Source organism: Carlito syrichta, unplaced genomic scaffold (assembly GCF_000164805.1).
Source record: "Carlito syrichta isolate Samal-C Ts95f unplaced genomic scaffold, Tarsius_syrichta-2.0.1 Scaffold303046, whole genome shotgun sequence".
NCBI lineage: Eukaryota > Metazoa > Chordata > Mammalia > Primates > Tarsiidae > Carlito > Carlito syrichta.
This window is the reverse complement of record NW_007247142.1, coordinates 26,590-33,946: the sequence shown is the minus strand read 5'-3', so window position 1 is coordinate 33,946 and position 7,357 is coordinate 26,590.

Here is a 7,357-nt window from a genome sequence, read left to right as displayed (position 1 = left end):
GAGGTCTTGCTGCCCAGGCGGGTCTTGAACCCGCAGGCTCAGGCAATTCACTCACCTCAGCCTCCCAAAGGCACGGGTTTACAGACTGAGCCACCGAGCCCGGCAACATCCCCTTCTAAAGGGGAAACTGACCCACTCACAGCCTGACAGTTCTTCTAAAGCCAAACCTAGCCATTATGATTTTACAGGAACTAGAAAATCAAGACTCCACCCTGGGCACCATGATCAGACAAGAGTGAACAGAGGATCAGGTCCCAGGGTGGACCTTGAGGTGGCCTGACAGGATGGCCTGGCCAACAGGGACGAGGGTCATGATTACATCGGCTAGCATGGCTCCTTCCACGTTGAAGCATGCAAGCTGAGACAACATTGGCCACTGTGGGGAGAAGAGGCCAGGGTGCTGGGTAGGTGCAAGACCATGAGATTCAGACAGAGGAGCTGGGTCTGGAATAGCTGCAGAACCAGGTGCAGCCCTGGTGAACTTGCCACAAACCCGTTCTCTCGAGGATGTTTGAGAGAGGGAGTCTTATCTTCTGATGTACTCAGCACAGAACACTGGTCCAGAAACAATCTGGAGGGCGGGTTGCCAGAAAGACATGTTCTTGGCAACTCAGTGTTTGATAAAAATACTCGACTGATTTTTTTTAGAGATGAGGTCTCGCTGTGTTGCCCAGTCTGGTTTTAAATTCCTAGGCTCAAGCAATTTTCCTGCCTCGGCCTCCCAAAGTGCTGGGATTACAGGCCTGAGCCACTGCGCCCGGCCCCAACTTCTGATTAAAAGTGTCCCAGTGAGGGACAGTCTCGCATGCTAAGTAGCCCTTGCTCTGCCACTCCACTCAGCCTGTAATCATGTGCTTTGGGAGGCTGAGGTGAGTGGATTGCCTGAGTCCGCAGGTTCGAGACCCGCCTGGGCAACTTGGCAAGACCTCATCTCTACAATCAGTTTAAAAAAAAACAAAAAACTTAGCCGGGTGTGGTAGTTTGGGCCTGTAGTTCCAGCTACTTGGAAGGCTGAGGCAGAAGGATCGCCGGAGCCCAACAGGTCAAGGTTGCGGTGGCAGGGAGTGACCACTACACTCCAGTCTGGGCGACAGAGTGAGACTCCAACTCAAAAAAAAAAAAAAACTACTTAGGCTGAGCAAAGACACCTAACTCAGGGGGGTCAATCCATAGGGTGACCAGGGCCCATGAAGTGGGTTGAGGAAGAGGTTCTGCCCAGGTGAATTCAAGATGGGCCAGCTTGATTTTTATCCTTTCCAAGCATTTAAATCAAGAGACAACGATGTTACTGTGAGCTGAGAGCTGTGATGGAGAGTTACGGAGCCACGATAAATGCAAGGCAGGCAAGAAAGAAGTTGTGAGGACAGAATCAGGTTTCTCCGAATCCGGTTCCCTTGAACCCAGGGGACTAAGCTCAGACAAACAGAAAAATGCTTGTGTCTTTATACTTTCTCTCTCTTTTTCTCACACACACACACACACACACACACACACACACACACACACACACACAGTCACTCCATCCATTTCTCTACCCCCCCAACACCAGGTGTGAATGGATAGATATAGCGAGAAGAAGGAATACACCAAGGCCAAGTGTGGTGGCTTACACTTGTTTTCCCACCACTTTGGGAGGCCAAGACGAGAGGATTTCTTGAGCCCAGGTGTTCAAGACGAGACTGGGCAATATAGTAGGATCCCTTCTCTATAAATAATCAAATAATTAGTTGGGCCTTGGGCACACACCTGGAGTCCCAGCTACTCAGGAGGCTGAGGTGAAAGGATCACCTGAGCCCAGAAGGATGAGATTGTGGTGGCCATGAGTGTGTGCACCGCTACACTCCAGTCTGGGTGACAAGTAAAACTCTGATTACAAAAACACACAAAAAACCAAAAAACTGTTTTTTGGACAAAATGTCCAAGACTCTCTTGACAGCTTGATGATACCCTGGAGCAAATGCCCCCACATATATTGCTTGGCCTTTATAATACTAGAGACTTAGCCGGGCTTGGTGACTCAGCTTGTAATATCACGCTTTGGGAGGCCGAGGTAAGTGGATTGCCTGAGCCCGCGGGTTCGAGACCCACCTGGGCAACTTGGCGAGATCTCATCTCTACAATAAATCAAAAACATCAGCCCGGCGTGGTAGCGTGCGCCTGTAATTCCGACTACTCAGAAGGCTGAGGCCGAAGGATCGCTGGATCCCAACAGGTCGAGGCTGCAGTGGCTGGGAGGGCCACTGCACTCCAGTCTAGGCAGCAGAGTGAGACTCCAACTCAAAAAAACCAAAACAAAAACAACAACAACAAAAAACTACTAGAGACCTCCCACCCTTGTGCTGTGCAGTCGGTTTGCAAATCTTACCCACTTGAAGCTACGGAGGGAACACTTCCCCTCTCCCTTCTTCAAATACCTGCAGCATTGTATATAATACATGTTAAAAGACGGTGGACTTGAAGCTGACACACAGTCAATCCCAAGATCCGAAGGCGCCTTAGCGAAAGGACCATACTTACATCTAAGCGAAAATCAAGGCTACGCTAGGTTAACCTCTCATTGCTTATATATCGAGAGTTTTTAACACATAAGGGACGATTTTTTTTTTACCATTGTTTTTCTTCTTTGTGAAGATGGGTTCAATTATTTAGCTTGTTATTATTATTATTATTATTATTTTTTGAGTTGGAGTCTCACTCTATTGCCCAGACTGGAGTGCAGTGGCCGCTCCCGGCCACCGAAGCCTCGACCTGCTGGGCTCCGGCGATCCTTCCGCTTCAGCCTTCCAAGTAGCTGGAAGTACAGGCGCGCGCTACCACACCAGGCTAATTTTTTGATTTTATTGTAGAGATGAAGTCTCACCTGCCCAGGTGGGTCTCGAACCTGCAGGCTCAGGCAATCCACTCACCTCAGCTTCCCAAAGGCGCAGGATTATAGGCTGAGCCACCGAGCCCGGCTTAATTTGTTATTTCTAAGATGGATTTTTCTTTTGAAAAAAATTTTATTTTATTATACAGATGTGGAGTACAAGTAAAGATTAACTACACAAGCAGGCTGAATGCAGGTGAAGGGCAAGCCTCCAACTGGCCCTCACTTCCCCTGGTGTGGGACCAGGTATCCTTTGTGTTGTTAGGGCCCACCACCTGCTTCCTCCTTGGCAGTGCCCAGTGACTGCAAATTTTTTGATATGTAAATTTTATGATCATCAAATTCCAAAGACACTTCCCAGGAGTCTTTTTCTCAAATTCCCAAATCTATGAGCAACTTACAATACATGTATTTAACTAAAACGTGAAACTCAAGGCCAGCCTAGCCTTTGAGATGTCGCTTTTCTTTTATACCTTGCTCTGAAAACAGGGCACTTAGGTCTTGTTTACTTTTTTTTTTTTTGAGGCAGGGTTTCACTCTGTCATCTAGGCTGGAGCTCAGAGGAATGATTTCAGCTTACTGCAGCCTTGACCTCCTAGACTCAGGTTATCCTCCCTTCTCAGCCTCCTGAGTAGCTGGGACTACAGGCACATGCCACCATGCCTGGCTAATTTATTTTTATTTTTTATTTTTTTTAATTGTAGAGATGCGGTCTCACTATGTTGCCCAAGATGATCTCAAGTTCCTGAGCTCAAGTGATTCTCCCACCAGGGCCTCCCAAAGTGCTGGAATTATAGATGTGAGCCACCATGCCTTGCCTTTTTTTTTTTTTTTTCTTGAGTTGGAGTCTCACTCTGTCATCCAGGCTGGAGTGCAGTAGCACGCTCATGGCCACCGTATCCTTGACCTGCTGCTCAGGTGATCTTGCCAGTTGCCCAGGCTGTTCTTGAACCAGTGGGCTCAGGCAATCCACTCACCTTGGCCTCCCAAATCTTTTCATTGTCATTTTAGTAAGGTCTCAAGAAGGAAAGTAGATGACATTGTTCAATCTGTTTTATTTATTTATTTAGAGTCAGGGTCTCACTCTGTCACCCAGGCTAGAGTGAGGGTCAAGGCAGCCTCGACCTCCTGGGCTCAGGCGGACCTTCTGCCTCCCGAATAGTTGGGACTAAAGGCATATGTCACCATGCCTGGATAAATTTTTAAGAAATTTTTTTGTAGAGACGAGGTTTTGCTATGTTGCCCAGACTGGTCTTGGGCTCCTGGGTTCAAGCAGTCTTCCCACTTTGGCTTCCCAAAGTGCTGGAATTACAGGCATGAGCCACCATGCCTCATTTGAAACAACTGAGTTTTTTGTAAGCACAATCTATTCTCTTTAGACAGAAACTCAGGTGTACATAGGTTGCAGCAATGACATATGTTAAAAGTTTTTATTACAGAAAGTTTCAAATACGTACAGAATACAGAGGATATAAATGACCCACCCCAAAACACATACCTTTTACCCACCCCAGCCTCAACAATTACCAACACACAGCCAGTCTTGCCTCATCCATATCCCTACCCATTGGCCCTGCTCCTGAATTATTTTGAAGCAAATCCCAGGCATCATATCATTCGGTTTGTAAGTCCATCATGGATTTGGAGTGCTTGTGTAACTACCTCTAGGGAATGACATTCTAATTAGGTACTTCAAATGGTAAGTAATCCCTCCTAGAGTGTGGGTCCCTAATTAAGGCCCTTTGAATGTGAATAGCCTCTAGGGTGTAAAGTTAATCTACACACACACACACAGACACACACACACACACACACACAAATCACACTGCTCATACCAAAGTAGTTTAAAGTAAATCACCCTCAGACAATCTGTGAAACTCAAAGGAAGAAGGAATTAATAGGCTTTGCTGTCTGACTGGCAGGTGCGTAAGTGACAGCACTTAGAATGGATGGCTGTTTTGCTCTTGGGAAAATAGGAGAAGAGAGAGATCAGGAAAATGAGAACGCGAGATAGTATCAGACACACAACAAAAAAATACAGACAATTGTGAATACATAAAGGGGCTCAGGGAGCGGCAGGCAGCATCTGCACATGTAACAGTCAATCTTGTGGAAACAAGATTTGAAGCGTGAGCACAAGTGGTTTCTCCAGCTGAGAGTGGGAAGAAGAGGAAATGAGTTCTTCTTTTCTTGTTTTGTGTTGCTTTTAGAATTAGGGTCTTGCTCTGTCACCCAGGATGGAGTGTAGTGGCACGATCATAGTTCATTGCAGCCTCCAACTCCTGGGTTCCAGCGATCCTCCCAGCTCATCCTCTCAATTAGCTAGAGATACAGTTGTGTGCCACCATACCGGACTGATTTTTGAATTTTATTTTTGTAGAGACAAGGTCTCAATGTATTGCCCAGGCTGGTCTGGAATTCCTGGTCTCAAGCGATCCTTCTGCCTCAGCCTCCCAAGTTGCTGGGATTGCAGGCAGGCATGAGCCGCTGTGCATGGCTTGAACAGAGTTTATTTAGGATGAGGAGAGGAAAAGGTGACAGCTGTTTGACAGAAAGGGAGTTGGGTTATGACACCTGCAATTGACATACTTCATCACAGAGTGTGTGGTTCAAAGGGCTTCATGTGCTCACTCTTGAGCTTGGTTCTTCATCCCTGTACCACAGACTCTTGGGTAGTCTGCAGAACCCTGTGGACTCTGTCTCAGAAAAACGTTCCTAAGTGCATAACATAAAATGCACAAGATTACAAAGGAAGCCAATTATGTTGAAATAGTTATCAAAATATTTTTGACATGTGAAACAATAAAGTATGTTATTCTTTTATTGACATATTAAATAATGCAATCTAGTGGCAGGTAATAATTACCGCAATTTTGAAGTGGAAATGAGCATTCATTGTGTTTTGAGATATCTGCAACAATCTAATGTGAGATGAAAATAGCTGTGACTTCTGTGGGTGATAAAGTCACAGGTACCGCTGATACTACTGTGTTTTGTTGTGTATATTCATAATTCAAGAGAGTGCTCATTTTCAGTTAGAGGTGGGTGGAAATAAGAAAGTATTTACTTTCCTATCCAAATTCATAGATCCCCTCCCCCACCATCATGGGGCCTTGGACCCCAGGTTAAGATCCCTGCTGCGGGTGGGTGCAGTGGCTCACACCTGAAATTTCTGCCCTTTGGGAGGCTGAGATGAGAGGATTGCCTGAGTCCAGAGGCTCCAGATCAGCCGGGGCAACTTGGTGAGACTTTGTCTCTGGAATAAACAAATAAATTAGCCGGGCATGGTGGTGTGCACCTGTAGTCCCAGTTACTTGAAAGGCTGAGGCAGAAGGATCTCCTGAGCCCAGCAGGTCGAGGCTGCGGTGGCCTCTAGCCTGGGCCACAGAGTGGGACTCAGACTCAAAAACACAACAACAACAAAAAGCCCTGCTCCATTCATTTCATATCCATATCATTTCATTTACTCGACACCGATGCATTGACATGGAGGTACAAGGATAAGTCACCTGCAGGAAGCCCACGGTGAAGTGAGTGGGGCTTGCACATCCGTAGATGACGGCTGTCAGCATGGGGCTGCCATGAAAGCTCAGGATATCCAGGGGTACAGTGCTCAAAACAAATGAGAAACCTGAGGTCAGAGGGAAGTTGGATCTGAGTCGGAGGCCCAGAGCGGAGGCCCTGTGGGCTCCACTGGGGAGACTGCATCTCTCCGAGTTCCCCATAGGATGCCACCACAGGCTCTGTGCCACCCAGCCCCCCTCCTTCTCCCTCACCTTCGGACGCGGCTCCACCCGTCACTCTCTCCTCACCGCGTGGCTGGACAGGCCACCTCCCACCTCAGGGCCGCTCCATGTACTGTCCTCCACGTGCTGTCCTCTTCTTGGCTCTCCTTGCCTCACCTCCAACACACATACTTCCCAGAGCTTATTCCTGCTTGTCCTTTAGCTCAGGGGTCCCCAGCCCCTGGACTGCACACTGGTCCTGGTCTGTGGCCTGTTGGGAACCAGGCTGCAATGCAGGAGGTGACTGCGGTGGGGAGGCTCCATTTTCTGTGGCATTATATTTTGGTGGAAGTGCCAACCCTGTTGTGAACTGCACATGCGAGTGATCTAGGATGTGTGTTCCTTATGAGACTCTAATGTCAGACGACCATTGCCCCCCTCCCCGCAATTATCTTCTGTGAAACCGGTCCCTGATGCCAGAAAGATTGTGGGCTGCTGCTTTAGTTGACAACGTAGGCATCACTTCTTCTAGGAAGCTTTCTAGACTCCACTCCAGTGGGTGATACAGAGTATTCAACCAGCCCTTTCTGATGGACACTTGGGTTGTCTCTCGGTTTTCATCATTGTGCAGTGGCACACATACCACACACCATTTGTGTACTTGTACTTATATTTCTTTTTGTTGTTGTTGTTTTGTTTGTTTGGTTTTTGGGGGTTTTTTTTGAGTTGGAATCTCACTCTGTCACCCAGACTGGAGTGCAGTGGC